Source organism: Pituophis catenifer, unplaced genomic scaffold, assembly GCF_029215685.1.
Source record: "Pituophis catenifer annectens isolate HBS135680 unplaced genomic scaffold, rPitCat1.0.hap2 SCAF_8, whole genome shotgun sequence".
In the NCBI taxonomy this organism is placed as follows: Eukaryota; Metazoa; Chordata; class Lepidosauria; order Squamata; family Colubridae; genus Pituophis; species Pituophis catenifer.
Genome location: NW_027256888.1, coordinates 60655096 through 60674183, shown reverse-complemented (window position 1 = coordinate 60674183; position 19088 = coordinate 60655096). Strand labels below are relative to the sequence as shown.

General features: G+C 35.2%; 1 protein-coding gene across 1 annotated transcript in view; it reads right to left on the bottom strand.

The window, feature by feature from the left end:
• Positions 1–19088, bottom strand: part of DKK2 (dickkopf WNT signaling pathway inhibitor 2) — a 60362-nt gene that overhangs the window by 40032 nt on the left and 1242 nt on the right. The window lies entirely within an intron of this gene.

Genomic DNA, 19088 nt, shown 5'->3' with positions numbered 1-19088 from the left:
TTCCATTAACCAGCATCATATCCCTGGTCAATGGGAAACCACTTAGATGCTTCTCTGGAGAACAACACGGTGCCGGAGCTTCTGGAAAGCTAAAGTCAAAACAGACACAGAGAGTTGCCTGCCTGAATTGGCACCAGTCTCCCAGCTGCAGAACACATGAGGCACCAGTTTGTCTTCTTAACATTAGCAAGGCCAGGAAGGGATTCATTAAAGAACTGAAAGCCACAACTTGGCTTCTAACATCCTTGCATCCCTGTCCAGTTTTATATAGCAAACATTAGATCAGCAGAGAATAAGGATTATGCATAGAAGGGATGCTTCAAGCTGATGAAATGCACCCTATTATCCTTCAGTTTACCCATGTTCTGTTCAATAAATACATCACATACTAGCATTTGGAAAGCATATTCAGATGCTGTGATTTCTCTACATCTACAAAGATCAGAATACAGCTAGCCAGAAGAGTACTGACACTTTTGAACTTGGATATTGGAGAAGATTGCTGAGAATATCACAGACAGCCAGGAAAACAAACAAATCGATCATGAAACAAATCAATCCATAGTTGTCACTCAAGGTACAAATGGCCAAGTTTTGGGAATAGGTCAGCGGTGAGTTTCAATTTTTTTTTACTATTGGTTCTTTTGGTGTGGCTTGGTGGGCATGGCATGGCTTGGTGGGCATGGCTTGGCTTGGCAGGGGAAGGATACCGTAAAATCTCCATTCCCTCCCCACTCCAGGGGAAGGTTACTGCAAAATCCCTATTTCCTCCTGATCAGCTGGGACTCAGAAGGCAGAGACTAGATGGGGATGGGGCCAGTCAGAGGTGGTATTTACCAGTTCTCCAAACTATTCAAAATTTCCACTACCGGTTCTCCAGAACTGGTCAGAACCTGCTGAAACCCACCTCTGGGATAGGTTATGGATAGGTCATCATGGACACATGATGACCTATCATAGCACATAGCACATAATTAATCAATCCAAGATTGCTATAAATTGGGTAACTACTAAAAGCTGCCTACTGGATTCAATCTGAAAACTGAGTATAGAAAAAAAAATTCTTTGTAAAACCAAATGCAGAAGACAGTTGAATAATTTGGTAAGAAACAGTTATACTTATGAGTTTTCCTTGTTTGTTTTAATTATAGTATTTCACTACAAGATTTATGATTACTGGTGGCAAAAGTCTGAATGCTCTCCATCATGGGAAGTCTCTAGTAACGGGTACACTTTACCCCTTCTCTAAAACAAATATTTTCCCCCTCTACAGAAGGATTATCGAATGACAGAAAAGGCTCCCTACATGAAAAGAATCAATCCATCTTTTGCACCAACAAAAAAAAAAAAAAGCATTTTCCCAAAAATACATTTTTTCTTGATTTCATGGTTTCCCTTAACTTAGAGATAGCATATCTTTTTGCTATTACATCTTTATTTCTCTTGACTATCCAAACAAATAGATTTCTGAAAACATGAACATCTCTAAAACTCATTTTCCTTATTCTTTATCAAGTGCCTTGATAGTCAGCTATATAAAATTTTAAAGATTAAAAGATTAAAAACCAACATGTTAAATAAAGAGCCCTGGTGGCGCAGCAGACTAAAGCACTGTTATTAACATCAGCTGCCTGCAATTACTGCAAGTTCAAATCTCACCAGGCTCAAGATTGACTCAGCCTTTCTAAGGTAGGTAAAATGAGGACCTGGATTGTGCGGGCAATAAGCTGACTTTGTATAAATATACAAAAGTATGAAGGCTATTGCTTAATGCATTGTAAGCCACCCTGAGTCTCCGGAAAAGGGCGGCATATAAATCAAATTAAAAAAAATGTACCTAGAAACAGCTGCAAATATTTCTGCTCTTCTAGCAGGAATTTTATCTTGGTGCCATGCTTCCTTGGCTTCCTTGCTGCCATTCTGTATCAATTCCAACTTCTAAAAGATAGGTGCCACGTAACAGTTTAATCATGGTGAAACTAAGGCAATTAAAAAACTGTTGTAGTTGGTGTAATTGTACAAATTTGATCTTTGCTATTGCTAAAAGTTCAGACACAAATAAAAATCAAGCTGAATTCCACAGTGTCGATCTGTTCTTTGGGGTAAAATACAATCTTATCCAAAAGAGTCTAAAATTAATATCAAAATTTGGTTGTCTATTTCCATTTTTCTTGACTTTAATTTAAGCATGTTCACCTTCATCCGGCATTTGTTACTTTAACATGCCTTCTTCAGGAAACTCCAGCCACAAACAAATGGTAGAACTTAACTCTTCAAAAGTGCCATATACATAGAGATAATCCCCTCTTTAATGACCACAATTGGAACAGCAACTCTTTCGCTAAGCAAACTGGTTGCTAAGAGGGAAATCGCATGACTGCCACTGTGCTTTCCTTTTGCCCACTCCCTTTGGAATGCTCGCCAAATAATTAGCAAGAAAAGAAATAATGTTTTTATTTACATTAACTGGAGAAGAAGAGATTACAAGAGACTAAGTAGGCAAAACCTTGTAATTTAATTTAATTTAATTTAATTTATCAAATTTCTATGCCGCCCAACTCCCAAGGGACTCTGTAATGCCTTCCTCTCCAATTTCTCTACCGTGCAAAGGGTAAAATAAAAGGAAAAAAAACAACAGGTCAGGCATAACACAATGCGTACATTGTAACTTCAAACTGTTACTGAACAAGGCAGTCAGTAAATGAGGACTAACTGTACTCAAAATCCAAAGTAATAAAGACAAGGATTTGCTAAGTTTTCATCCTTATGATCTGGCCGAACAATACACTCCAAGATCCGGTTATCTTGTTCTGTGAGGAAGTTGTGAATTCTCCAACACTGGAAGTTTTTAAGAAAAGATTGGACAACCATTTGTCTGAAATGGTGTCGGGTTTCCTTCCTGAGCAGAGGGTTGGGCTAGAAGACCTCCGAGGTCCCTTCCATTATTCCCTTCTGTTATTCTATTCTATTCTAGTGAATTACTAACTTTCTAATTGCTTCTACATAAGTTCCCATAAATCTGATCTGAGTTGAAGCCATAGCTTCAGCAAAATTATGGGAAGACAAAGTAAGAATACTTTCAGGAAAATGCTTGAATTGATCAGCTTCCCCAAAAATAAGACCCTGTCATATTTTTTTGAACCCAAAATAAGCGCTTGGCCTTATTTTTGGGGAGGTCTTATTATTTTGGGGCATGTGGAGAAAACTAGAGGAAATGGCGGGGACTGGCTACACATGCATTTGAATATTTTTGGGGAGGGCTTGTTTTCAGGGGGAGCTTATTTTAGTGCATGTGCTCAAAAGCCCGATTGGGCTTATTATCAGGGAATGTCTTATTTTAAATGGTCATATCATCTATCAGTCTAAAGCAGCCCCTGAAGTGCTGTATTTGGGGGCTGCTTTAGTGCTATATCTCCCTGTCCGTCTGGACTAGGCTGGGCTGAGCTGAGCTGAACTTCAAAGCAAGTGTATTCAGTACCACTTACCCAGGGACATTGGGAGAATTCTGGGCAAACTAAGTATCCTTGGGAATGATGCTGAAGTTTTGGGAAGTCTTGGGGAGTCATTGCTTCATCAGCACCAATACAATCCACACACTATCCTATATTGCCTTAGCACTATAGCAAAATGCAACCATAGCAAAATGCAACCATGGCAAAATGCACGTCTGTTTACTGTGTACTGTGTTCATGTGTACTGTGACATGAAATCCCCGGTATCAAGATGGGTTGTTACAGACTTCTTTCTTCCCATAATTCTATCTAGCTTGTTTAACCATGATGTAACCTAGTGGACACAATTGCAAGAGGTTTGATTGTTCCTTTGCTTACTTAATCTGTAGCTGTTTATGACTATCAACCTCAGTGAAGGAGTGGAACAAATTACAATTGATCTTCATGACTACATGCTACATATCAAGTTATTACATCTCTGATCTCTTGCACATCTTTTATCCTAAAAGTTACTGTAGCATTTAAGAAAAAATGCAAGGATTATAGAAATTCTAACATTAATTTCTCACAGAAGGACAAGTTCAAATGTGATCCATATTTAAATGTGTTGGGATAGTTTTATAACTTTTTCTGAAACATGAGAGATAATGAACAGTTTTAGAAATAATGCCACTTGTTCTGTTTTGTTCATAAAACCTTAAGGTCCAGTTGCCTAAGAAATTACCATGAGGCTATAACAACTTTATTTACTTGGCAAGCCATATCTAAAGCTCTAATTGAGGCTAAAGTTCAGTTCCAATTTATTGCAGCTGCTGTATTAAGGACCTCTCAGTAAAAAAATAATAATTTTAAGAGGATTCTTCTCTTTAAAAGCCATTTCCTTACACGGGAAGTTGTGGAAGATAGCAAAAAAGGAGGGGGGAAAATGACTCCAGAATTTTACAAGCAATACTAAAAAGCATTTTGGAAATGCTTTATTAACCAACAATTTACAAAAACTCTTTTTACTGTCTCAAAAAGTAGTTCATTCCACGAAACTTTTAATATAGAGTGATTTTTTTATCCCAGTTCTTGACAGACAGCTGCTGTGCTTCAGGAAACACGTTATCCTTAACAAGATGCACATGCAATGAAAAGCATCACTAGATTTCACTCTGGGAACTACAGAAAAGGAGAAATCTGGCCAGTTCCCTTGTTGCTCCTTTTAGGAGTTAGTGGATCAGCATCTACATACTTACTAATTATTAGATCTATGAAGACAGTTGTGCTTCATCTTAAGAAAATGATGGAATTCTACACATCTAGAGCAGATGTGACATGTCTTCTCAGTGAGGCCTCACATTATTTGATGCATTCAGCAGTTCCAAGAATTCTTTTCTTGTTGGTCTGTATTCATAAAAGTCTGTTCAATTGGTCCCAGGTAGTTGTTTACGTGTTTGGTAGCTTTTTCAGTTGTTCTCCCTAGGAACTACCTAGATGAAGAACTCAAAAACCATTTGTAGAGCAAAGCAATATGGCTGCTTCATTTTGCACTTAGAAGGAGGGGAGGACACAGAATGCAACTTCAACAGGGCTTTTTGTGTGAATTTTCATTCAAATGAAAGCTTAGCACAATCTGACTAACTATGGATATTTAGCTATGGTGAATTTATCCGCTGAAAATCATATTTTCTGCAATTGTACTGATCTGGTTGTTCATGATAAAATTGTGGATTCATTTTTATATCATACAGGGGGGGAAATCAGCATATAAATCAGCATATAACAAACATTGCTATAACAGATATTGATCACTTAGGATTTCATACAGATTACTGAAATTATCTCCTTGCTGGCTGACAAACTTCTAATGCACTAAATAGGTGTGACAAAAATGAGGGAAGGCTTCCCAGTTCTTTTATCTTATCATTTCAAACATCTGAAGTTTCGATATATTGGAAGGTCTTTTTCTATATGTTTTTATTTTATGTATTTATTAAATTTTTATGCTGCCCATCTCACTAACAGCTTTAAATAAACTGGGGGAAAGTCTCCTACCAGGTTTATGACACTGATTCTCCCTTTTCAACTGTGAAGCCTTTTCTCTGCTCTGCTCTTTGAAGAGAACATTTAAAAAATTCATTTTATTAAAAAAAAATGATAAAAGTCCCAGTGCTGCCCTTGCATGAAGCATCGATTTACCGCTAAATTTACATTCAACACTGATTTAAATGGAGATTTAAAATATCACCCCTACTTGGAGGTTATAAGGTGTTCCAGAAAAACCACTTTGTGCAATCAAGCTCAGAATCATGGTGTGTTTTCTTACCTGCTCCACCATGGCATTTTATTCTAAAAAATGCAATGCCAGTCCAAAAGGGAAAACATTATTACACCAAACTTTGATTGTTTTGCAGCAATGCTGGTTTGAATTTCAGTACAACAATATCCAGTCAAGGATCACCTTTTAAACTAATGCATTTTGTACAAGGCTCAGTCTTGAAGCTGGTCCTTATTACAGTAGAGATAATAAAATATGGTGCGTATGGTATATTTCTCTATCCCCTTTTCATGTTAGCGTATTAAAATGTAGAAAATTAAAGGAGACTCTATATGACCAGGGCTAATGGAGAAGTGGGTGGGGGATCAGGGAAACAAAAGGGATATCAACCAATTAAACAATGATTTGGCAACTTCTTCTTATAGCGCATTTGTGAAGACTTGTTCTGTCTGTCTTTTAAGAACAATAACCAGTGTTACAGCAATTTTAATTGCTCACTGGTTATTAAGCACTTTATCCCCAGTTAGATGGTAGCAATTAGCCACCCCTAGTTGATTTTAAAAACTAATTAGGTTTGAACAGCAAAAATTCCAAGCCTGTATGCTAGACTAGAAGACAATGCTTAGAATAGAATAGAATAGAATAGAATAGAATAGAATAGAATAGAATAGAATAGAACAGAACAGAACAGAACAGAACAGAACAGAACAGAACAGAACAGGAATTCTTTATTGGCCAAGTGTGATTGGACACACAAGGAATTTGTCTTTGGTGCATACGCTCTCAGTGTACATAAAAAGACAAAATACATTCGTCAAGAATCAAAAGGTACAATACTTAATGATAGTCATAGGGTACAAATAAGCAATAAATTCTGTCCCATAGTTGTCAAGAAAGTGGCATGAATATGTCCATGAAGAGATCAGCTATCAAACTTGATTCATAGAGATTTTATCTTAGAAAGCCTCATCTAGCTATTTTCTGAAAATGCTTCCATCTCCGTTTTAATCGCAACCTCTAATGTGGGGAATCTTGATGTGCAAATGGTTCTTTTAACAACAAAAGCATTTTAGTTGGATTTACATTCTCTCCCTCGCAACTTTCTTAGAACCGTGCAATTTGAGTGATTAAAAAAAAAGAGAGAAAATAAATTAGAAAAACTTCAAGCTATATAACAAACAAAGAACTGAATCATTCGGCAAAGATTTTTATACTAATATTCCAGGCTGTGTTTCCATGTCATCTATCCTTCTGGAATTTTTTGTTCTCAGCAATTTTGTATTTCGATTAATCCTTTTGAAAAATTTCTGATTTTAAATAATAATTAAAAAAGAAATATTTCCACAGCAACAGGTTTGGTGTACCACAATTCCTAGAGACTGAAATATATCCTCACCAAAAAACCAAAAAAGAAAAAATATTTATATTTTTAAAAATATAAATATTCTTTATGGATTGATACACCTTAAAGCAGACAGAACCTTTTTACCATGCTGTTTGGTCACAAGACAAATATCTTTATACTTGGAAAGCCTGATTACTACAATAATTAGAATGCTGTTACACTCAATTATAAAGCTAGAAATGAAAAAAAGTTTTTATATATATAAAAAACAGCATTCATAAATGTGTATATGACAGTTTTACGCAGAAGTTTCATTAAAGGATTACCATGTTTCAGTACAATCATCCATAAAAAGTTATGCTTGTAAAGAAGAAGTTCATTAGCCATAAATAGCATCAGGACTTCCATCTACTCGACAATTTGAACCATAAGTCTATCTTCCAGGGATTAAAAAGCAAATCTATTGGCAAAAAGAATGGCAAAATGAATCCATTAACATTCATAGGACATATGGAATTCAAAAGAACAGAGACACTAACAAATATTAAAGCTTCTTTCTAAGTTAAATTAATATGTAGAAAAACGTCTTAGCAGAATAGAAGACAATTTTAGGATGTTGCAAAAAGGTATGTTTGAGAGAAACATTCTTCTCACTGTGTCTCCAAGAACATGATTTACTTATTCCTTTTTTTTTTCAAACACAATGGGGTTTAATAAATTGAAATATTAATGTTGTGGGCTAACATTTATTGAAATTTTCCACAGAAATATTCCCCCACCATTCAGACAAAAAGAGATTTCTTATTCCATTCAGTATTTAAAATGTGCATGTCGAATTGGTTTAGCAACAAAAAATATTTTAAAAACTAATTGCATGATTTTTAGTTTTAAAAGTTTTGTTAATGATAATAGGAGCCTCTGACTAATTTTATTAATCTATCTCTGAAGCTGAAAGTGCCAATAGTCCAAATTAATATATCAGTAGATTTACAATCAGCAGTTATAGTTATAACTATTGGGTGTGAAAAGACAAGTGATATTTTATCCTTTAATGTAGAATATGATGAAATTTATATAGCATTTCATAACTGATCTAAAATAAATATCCCAGTATTCACCCAAATCTTCCATATAACATTTTTTAAAGAAAAATGTTAAAGCCTGAATTAACCCTGAACATTGATTGTCATCAAACTGCAATTTTCAACAAAATGAATCAAAATTTTCAAATCTATATAATAGTACAACATATCTAATGTCATATATTTTAACCCAAAGCCGTCCCACTAAATAAAGATACTATATGTGAATATCCCAAAAGTGCCTGGATAGAAGAATTTATACCACATGATATCATCTACCATGTTTCCCGAAAATAAGACGCTGTCTTATATTTTTTGAACCCTGAAATAAGCACTTGGCCTTATTATCGGGGAGGTCTTATTATTTTGGGGTACTTGGAACAAGATGGGGCTCCTCTTGCTGTCTTACCTGATTTCCAGCTCTGCATTTAAATATTTTTGGGGAGGGCTTATTTTCAGGGGAGGCTTATTTTAGTGCATGTGCTCAAAAGCCCGATTGGGTTTATTATCAGAGGATGTCTTATTTTGGGGGAAACAGGGTATCATTTAGAAATAGTCAAAAGTGTAATTCAAATTTGGAAACCCACCCTTTTTTAAAATTGACAACTGCATAGTTTTTCAAGAATATTTGTGAAAATGAATAATTGCAGAGAAATTAATGGACAATGTACTGACTTTTCAAAACTGTTTTCATGGTACAAAATATTGTACAAAATATTGTATTTTACAATACAAAAACCTTCTGAGAGAACTTTGCCTATCCAAGCTTTAAAGGCTCCTACCTATGAATATCCACAGATATTCTATATCTATATCTCATTCATACATTATGTAATTACTTAAGAAATACCACGTGGAATAAACATACTGTATATAATCAATAAATGAATTGAATTCCCCTTTGGAAGTAGCAATAATATGGAAAAGTTTCATTAATGAAGGCAATGGAAATCTTTGTCTGTCTTGGCATCATTGCCACATTAGACTAATTAACTAAGTACTGTATTTCACAACTCACTTAAATACATTAATAAATTGTATCAAAACTGGAGTAAAAAAGGGTGAAGTACAGAAATAAAAATATCATAATCCTACAATACTAATTTATATTTCTGTGAATTGTGAGGAAAATTACAGGTATGATCTAGTTTAAAAGCACAAGGTAATAGTTCCAAATACTTATTAAAAATTGCAGCAGAAAGTGGATATTCTAAATAGTCATTATTCCTCACTATAGATTTGGGGACAAATACAAATCTCCCTCCATTTCATAAAATCTTTTGGGAAGCCCAAATATAAAAAATCTGCATCATGGGACAATATTCAAAATTCTCAGGAATGAAGTTTGCTTTGTACCCACCTTTTGGCTATGACCTTTGACATATTCACTTAGGTCAACTTGGAGGAGGGGACAACTGACCATTCCTTGGCCAAAGTCTTCCAGAGTCATACGGATGAATATTGATAATCAACCTATACAATCCAGATCATCATTCAAAGAAAAGTCACTTCTGAGTCAAACTCAGTTTTCTTGGCAGACTCATAGAAATGGGATGAATCTCAACTTCACTTTCACCTATAGCCTGGTAATAATATCCCATCCAAAATACTAACCAGCTGTGCCTAGTTTCTGAACACAGACAATTTTATCCTGGCACAAGTGACTAGCAACAAATCACTTATATATTTCAGAAAGTATATTGAAAAGCAGATCAGTGAAAAATAGAGATTTTGCTAGTAGGAGGGATCATTCTTTAGACATCTGCCACTAGCAACCCTAAGGTGGGATAAGCTAAATTCTTATTTCCTGGCCGAGGATACTGAAGGTATTCTTTTCCTTACTTGATTGCCAGTTTGCATCCAGAGAACTGTTAGCACAAAGATTAAGTCTGCAGCTGTGGAAACTTCTGCCTGGTCTTTTACATGCCTGTTCTGTTTGTTATCCAAATCCCTCACTGCCGGCCTCAAGCTGCTGCTGCTGCTGCTGCTACAATACAGAGTAGCATCTACTCCTTGGCAGGATAGAGAAAGAACCGGGGGAGAGACGTGTAGCCAAAGATATCTAAAGCCCAATATTAACACATCTTTCATACCTATTCATTTCTTCAGAAAGGTCTATAGAAAGATGAGAAAAAGAAACTTAAAGGATGTTTCCCCTACACACACACACACATTACAACAGATATAGCCTTCACCATTCTCACAATTGCTGTCACTGCTGGGAGCTGTAATCCAGGAGTAACCAAAAGGCAAATGGTTTTCATGGCTGTTGTAATAGTTGGAAAAGAGAACTAGAGAGCCTTTGGGCTGTGAAGCTTGATGTATGATATACTGGTATGTAAAAGGTAAAAGGTAAAGGTTCCCTTCGTACATATGTGCTAGTCGTTCCCGACTCTAGGGGGTGGTGCTCATCTCTGTTTCAAAGCCGAAGAGCCAGCGCTGTCCCAAGACATCTCCATGGTCATGTGGCCGGCATGACAAAACACCAAAGGCACACGGAACACTGTTACCTTCCCACCAAAGGTGGTCCCTATTTTTCTACTTGCATTTTTTTACGTGCTTTCGAACTGCTAGGTTGGCAGAAGCTGGGACAAGTAATGGGAGCTCACCCCATTACGCGGCACTAGGGATGTGAACTGCTGAACTGCCGACCTTTCGATCGACAAGCTTTGCATTTATGTAACACTAAACTAGGAGGGCGTGATGGTTTAGCGGGTTACAGATACCAAGCTTGTCAGCTGGAAAGCTGACAGGCCAGGTTCAAGACCCAAGCACCGTATGATGGAATGAGCTCTCATTCCTGTCTCAGCTCTTGCTGAGAAAGTATGCAAATGTGAGTAGATAAATAGGTACCATTTTGGTGGGAAGGTAACAGCATTCTGTGTAATCATGCTGTCATATAGTCATGCTGGCCACACGAACAAAGAAATGTCTTCAGACAATGAGTTGTACATGACTAAATAAGATAAACGTTTACCTAAACCCGAGGATTTTGTATGTTTCCTATGTCATTGTATAATGCAGTAGAGAACAGAGAGAGTGAATTCAAGCTCAGATAGACAAATAATCTATAGCAGGGGTCCTCAACCCCCAGTTTATTTGGACCAGCATCAGTCTGCGGCATGCCAGAAATTGGGCCACGCAAACAAGTGAAGCCCCATCCATGGGATGCAAACAGCACACTCTTTCCACGGACCTGATCCCTGATACCCAAAAGGTTAAGGGCCGTTGATGTGTAATTAGTCAGACCTGGAAAACTAAGTTATTTGAGGCATAGGTAATCTCACTGCTTACACTGGTGAGAGTACTCTAAATAAATGCAATTTTTTTAAAAAAGGTTTTTGTTTTGATTATCAGAATTTACTATTTACCATTCTGTACCATTTAATTTTTTTTAATGTATATTTTCACTTCCAAATATTTTAAGGGATTGAAAGGAATTGGCTTAAATGAATTGAACAACAATTGAATAAAATACTTGATATTCCTTCTTACTCTGAGTATAAAGGTCTTTTATTATAATCCTATTTAAACACAAATTTTCTAAACATGGTTCAGACATGGTCACAGGAAATTCACTAATTTTGATACATGTTCTCTTTTGACCTTTCCCAGGTCTAATGATTTTTGTTTCAGGTTATCGGTAGCATTAGGAATAGTGTTATATAGTTCTTTGCATGCCTCTTTGCACTTAGATGTATCTCAAAATATCTAATGTCATGTGCATGTAAAGAATGCATAAAGTTGGTTTCTGTGGAAAAAATGGCAAATTGAAGAGGATTCCACAAAAAGCGGAGCCAACAGCCATAGCAAAATGAAGAGCTGCTGAGACTGGCTCTTTGAAACCACTCTGGACAAGGAGAGGATTTGAGATTACCCATAAATACTCCAAGCAGTTGCTATTTGTGAGGAGATTACAAATTAGCAGACTCCAGCAGGTTTAACAGCTTTAGGAGATGGAATAACCTTCTTATTCAAAGTGTGCTTAGCATCTTTGTAAGGCATACTTATTTTTCTAATCACTTTTAGAAATTGCTTGTTAACTGCTTTCCAGCTATTACAAATTTTGGATTGACAAGTTTGACAGTGCCAAATAAATTTCTTCAATCCTTCGTGAAATAGTTTTAATTATAAGTTAGAGCATATTAACAATTTAGTGGGAGAAGAATAAGCAGCAAAAAGGTGATTATAACTTTGATTTTAAAAAGTTACCAATGGGCTAAGGATCCAGATAAATTTGAAATATGATTTTGAAATTAATTATAAGAATCCTTCCCATTGGAAAATATTTTATTTGGAATTCTTAAAAAAATATAGGATGGAAGCTGAAGGAAGGAACTAGAAAACACTAAAGATTACAATTACAGGAAAAGAACACTTATATTTGACTAACTAATACAGAATGGAGCAAAGTATTTTAACATTTCACATACTGAAGTATATTCTTGAACAATGGACCCAGAAGTTTTGAAACTTTGTATCTATTGATAAACTGTTGTACTATGGAAACGGAACAAGTTTTACTGGACAAGACTGAGACTGTTCTGAAAGTGGAATTAAAATTGACAAGCCACAAAAATGATATGGGGAAGAATGCTGTACTGGACATACAAAAGAAACTGGATACTATATTAATCATAAAAAGAATATATAAATAAGAAGCAAGAGAGCTACCTAGATGATCTCCCTATATGGGATTTCAAAAGATTTTAAGGAAGGGAGTGAAAGGAATTGGCTTAAATGAATTGAACAACAGTATGAGCTAAAATATTTGATATTCCTTCTTACTCTGAGTATAAAGGTCTTTGAAGAATTTTGTGAGAACAACATAATCAAGTTTTAGGACATTATTTGAAGAGAATAAAGACCAAGATTGTTAAAAGTAAAAGGAAGGAATATAAAGTTGGTGTCAGCGTTCCAGAAAGTTCCCAACTCTCTATTTTATTAGGTTTAAAATAGATATGTTGTAATCTTGAATAATGAACTGAATGAACTATTCCTGTTCAGAATGAAATAATGACATTTTAACAAATTGTTTATAGATAAGAGATCATTTCTTGGATTTTAAGAGAATTTTAGTAAAATTGTTTATACTTGTGATGAAGGTGGAAGTCATTTATTTATTTTTCCTTGGTATATTCACATTTTTTGTCTTTTATTATTTCTATTTTTCTTTTCTATTCACTTTTTCCAGTTTGTATTAGTATATTTTTGATCACTGTACTTGTAATTTTATCAAAAATTACTATTAAAAAAGAATGCATAAAGTTAGGGAAGAGTCAAGTGTAACAGCTGCTAAAAAAATGGGGGTCAAATTGTGAAAAAGTAAGCAAGTTCATTGCATATCCTTTCCAATATGAAAAAAAAAAGACCTATTCATGAAGATGATGAGCAGAATGCTAGCTTCAAAATGGAGATGCAAAAGAAATCTGCACATATTTTAGGCTAATGAAGTCTTTAATTTTTTTTAAAATTCCACACGGGTAAATAATATTAGCTTTTAGCTCTGTATTAAAAAATACTTAACTGTATATTTAAAACTTTCAAATAATACAGTTACTAAAGTGTTAAGATTAGCTGCAGAAATATGTTCAGTAGAAAATCTCTATATATCACTACCTGGTATACAAAATGAACCCACATATCCAAAATACAAGTACAAAGTATAAGAGATAATAGAATGCTCTGTAGATACAATCCACTACTTGTGGTTTTATAATAGCATTTTTAAACCAACTATGAAATGTTTTGTGGACAAATCAATTCATCCCAGTAAATGCTGACTTTTCTTCTGTGCACGTATTTATTTTCAACATGTAGTCCAGAATTCTGCCAATCGCATTTTTATTAACATATAAGGAAATCAAGTCTGGAACTTGGTAATGCCAATTAAAACTATACTATTTATAGTTTCTTTTGTATCTAAACAACATTTAATGGCCCACATTTTTTTTTCAACTTCAGTTCTCTCATTTTAAAAAGAGAGATGTATCCTATACAGATAAAATATTTTATTTTGGTCTTTGACAGTAAAAAAAAACCGTTACATTGAATACACATACAGTTATTTATATATTTCAACTATAAAACTAAAATCTGGTGTGGTGCATTGGGTTGAAGACAGCATGATTATCCCAAATTCATACAATCTATTCTGAGCCTCATTCTTTGGCTTCCAACGCTAAAGGCAGTGGTCCCAACCTTTCCTTCATTATGCAAAACCGCTTATCAGAATGTACCTGTGAAGATTGGGAAATGTGTTGTTATCCAAAAATAAAAAAGAGCACTTTTATTTAATTTTGGGTAATTAGATTGGGTAATTTTGCCCAGGTTTGGGAAGCATTGCCTTAGTCACTATAAATCACCACCATCCACAAACGTTCATGTCATTGCCTTAAAGATCAAGGATAAAAAATGGATAGAATGGAAGCGACAGACAAGAAAGCTTTGATATTTTTCAAACAATGTCTTGTATCCCTCAAAACAAATTCCAATAGTCTAAACAACTTAAGAGCTACTAATCTAATAATGGTTTCTTTTCAACAAAATGGTTATGTACTAATTAACTGGAATTCATGTAACCGTTATTTTTAAATACAGCAGATTTCATGCTCTGACACTAGAAATTTCATTTCAGCAGCTCTTTTTTAAATAAATAAATAAATAAATAAATAAATAAATAAATAAATAAATAAATAAATAAATAAATAAAAAGTTTCAGTAACATCCATCACTGATATCACTGGTCCTGCAGTCTTAAATATATGAGTCATTGCTGGAAGAACCAAAAGCTAATGTTTTCCTTTTCGTGCTGAATCTAGAAAGTTATAGGAGAAAGGGATCCAGTCCAATTTTTTTTCTCCCACAGATTCATCTCTCTACCTTTCAATCACAATATGCAGAAGTCATTAACAGCACAAAAGAAATGAGTTCTGATTCCCATTGCCATTTCTTTCATTTCCCCATATGCTTTTACTTTGTCTGGTGATAAAAATCTGCTCTACAATTCTGCAAAAGTTCTCTTCTATTGAGAAAGAGGCTTCTGTTTTTCTATTTTATTCACGGGATGCTTGAAAATTTCTCTCAAATTTCTCTATGCATTTTTCAGTTGACTTTACTACTTGGAGAGGAGTGCTCCTCCCTATATTCTTATTTTTTGCTACACATCCTTCCATTGCTAGGTATAGCAAGCAAGCAGTAGCAGCAACAAGTAATAGAAAAATTATGATCATTTATCTGTTTAGTTGCATTCCATTTACCTATAGATGAGATATTTTTATGAACAATTCATAAATAACTGTTCACAAACTGTTAATAACAATAACTATTTATGAACAATAACTCAGCTACATAATTTAAACAATCAACTTCTCTCAAAAAGCACATTTTTCTACAATCCTCCTGATGGACTAGATGGTTTTGTTCTGTCTAAAGAAATATAATTCCTAAGAGTTAAAGGCAGCCAGAGAAATACTTGAAATATCTCTTAATAATGGTCAGTTAATTTTTTCATTTTCCCATCTTTTTAATGCCTATTTGTTTTATCTTCACTCCAACATAAAATTCCGTGTTTTTAAAAAAATAACTATTATTCAGATGCAGAACTCTTGTCATCTCTCTGGAACACAAAGTTTTCAAGTACTGTTACAGAACTTGGTCAAGTTGTGCAAAACATAACTTAATACTGGATATTTTTCATGGAACTTTTGACACTTGGTGTGTGCACATGCAAATCGCAAGCACATACGCAGCAATATGGACAGTGGGAGGCATAAAAAGAAGTCATTTGCTATGTTGCTTTCTCTCTGAACTGCAAACTTTAAAACAGAATTTAGAAAGTTTTTGGTTGAGATGCATCCTGTGGAGTGCTCCCCAACTGGCCCATAGCATTTTGGCAGAGGTCTTTCCTGTCCATACTACAGTCTCTCAACCAGAAATCACTCCGAATAAGAGGAATTAATGAGCAATGATTCCTTGTCACATCCCACATGGACCATTCTATTCCCTTCAAAAGGAAGTAGGATGAAGCATTCCCCTGTACAGGAAAATATGCTTCATGGAAGAAGAGAAAGGGGAATAATCATTTGCCTTTTTGTGGGTAGGAGAAAGTACAGAGCAATTATTCCTTTTTTCTTAGTGCACAGAGAAAAGTCCACTGTCTCTGAGTGGAAACGGGACAGTTTTCTAATCATGACAAGATAATTAGCGCTGAGTACATTGTGTACAGAACATACAGTACAAAAGATGGTGTTTAACATGCCCAGAAGGTTTATAATCTTTACCATATAGACATCAGAAGTTAGAAAAAGTCCAATGCTTATTAGGAAGCAAAGACTGACATATTAGAGGAGATTGCAAGGAGATGCAAGTTCCAGTAACTTTCTAAGAACTTCTAAGTGTTGCTTGATATAAGCCACACTTAGAAGGCAAAACAGAATAGACAGATTTACTAATGAATAACATTTCCACTTAGAACATGGTTGTGCACCGGGTGTTACTAGATGCTATTAGTCTAGATGTAGACTAATGTAGGCTGGTGACTCCCAGGGGGAGAGCCTTCTCTGTGGGGGCTCCTACCCTCTGGAATCAGTTGCCCCCTGAGATAAGGAGAATCCATGACCTCAATGCCTTCTGTCGTGCTCTCAAAACCCATCTTTTCCAGCAAGCCGGGCTGGCTTAAGAAGAAATTTATAAAATTCTTTTAATCAGTTTGTGATTTCTTAACTTTCGGGCCAAATTTATATATATTTTTAACTGTTTTTAATATTTGTATTCTATGTTCTTATCTTGGCTGTACACCGTCCTGAGTCCTCAGAGAGAAGGGCGGTATATAAATTGGATAAATTGGATAATTCTTGGGTAAGAAGCGAAACAACTTCAAGCAAAACAAAGACATTCCAGTTGCCTTTTGAAAAAGCACCTTTGGGAAAGCCACCATCATTTAACTAGCAAACAAATAAGTTCCTTTTTCATTGCAGAAAATTAAACCTAGGTTTTATTAAAAACCATGCCTATACAATATAAATGGGTTATAGTTTTTTCATAATAATACAAGTTGTGAGGAAACCACTAAAATATTTTCTGTTATCTTTTTTACAGCCTATCAATTAAAGATTAGGTAAAAGGTAAAGGTAAAGGTTCCCCTTGCACATATGTGCTAGTCGTTCCTGACTCTAGGGGGTGGTGCTCATCTCCATTTCAAAGCCAAAGAGCCAGCGCTGTCTCAGTGGTCATGTGGCCGGCATGACTAAATGCCAAAGGCGCATGGAACACTGTTACCTTCCCACAAAGTATTTTTTACATGCTTTCGAACTGCTAGGTTGGCAGAAGCTGGGACAAGTAACGGGAGCTCACCCCGTTACGTGGCACTAGGGATTCGAACCGCCGACCCTTTGACTGACAAGCTCAGCATCTTAGCCACTGAGCCACCACATCCCTAAATTAAAGATTACAGAATGAATAAATGATAGCAAAACGCAGACCACAGTCATTCCACTGATTGCTGTTTTCAGTTGTAAATTATTCTACTCTAATTTCTAGCAATCCTTTAGTTGTGAGAATGAGGGAAAAAAACCCTGACTCTTGATACTTTATCACCACTATAAATCTTCAGGTTAATGCTACCTATATTCAAACTGAATATTCAAAATGAAGAATTCTGCATTTCCTTGCTTGAGGACTCTATGCTGTTTACCTTGCTAATGGGAACCGCATTTTGAATGTATATATATTGGATAGCTTCCTATTAAAACAGACATCAGTTACTCTATCTTTGCAGGAAGTCAAGGAATGTCTTTTCATTTAGTGAATGGATTTGAGATCAACTGACTGGGAAATGATCCAAAAATGAAGCAGTTGATGGATGCAATGCCTCTTCCAGAGAAATACACTGGAAAATGTTTGCTTCACAACAGACTTTAAAATACATCTAAGAATCTATTATTTAGACTTTTTTAAAAAATTTAAATGAAGATCTTATCCCATATCAACTTCTGAAAGATGTCTTTTAAGAACAGAATTGATACCTTTGGAGCACTGACTGATTCTAGGCTCTTTGGTGTTTTTGGTTGTTCAGAAAACTTGTGACTCAATACTGTCAATCATGCAGGATTTCCACGCTCTTTCAAAATAAAGAAAAAGAGGCATAAGATAACTTTTTACAGCCTATGAAATCAGAATTCTTCAGATCAAGATAATTAAGGATGCAATGGTTCTAATCAACTTCTGAGAAGCCCAAAAGAAGAAAAGAAGGGGAAAAAAGAAGGCAGAAAGGGAAAGATTCTATGACAATTTGTGACTTATGTGCCTATTTTGTGACCTTGAAGCAACCTTCTACAGTTATTCACCTATATAAGATTTGGAATTAATCTTAAAGCATTCTTTGCCTCTATCAGTTTTCTGACCACCATACTTAATAAGTTATCAAGTTACCATTTTCTATTTTCTGCTTTCTTATCTCAGAGGCACTAAACTATAAGTATAGAAAAGAACAATGTAAAATAGTGCAATATTTCTCAAAACTTTTTTAAAAAGTAGATGCAGGGGAATGAGGGATTTTGAACTCAGACTGCACCAAGTTGAAGGAGATGTAATTTAACCTGCTTTAAAAAAAACCTTAAAATCTATTAAAACTATTTAGCACAGTGTTGGGCCATAAGGAAAAGAACTTCTATGGCTCTCCAGATGTTTCAGGCTACAAGACCTATTAGCACAGTTATAACCAAGGTTCCTATCTTCAGGACATCTTCTGTATTAAAGAAACAGCAGAAATTATTGAGACATCATGAGGATTAACGACTTCCGTATTCCATAAAGTCAGCGGATCACAGTTAATATTTTATGCTATTTTAAAGGTCTTGCCTTTAAAATGCCACAAGTCCCTTTGTTGGAAGAGATGAATATGGCTACCCTATGAAAATGACATTGTGCATACTTTTATTTCTATAATC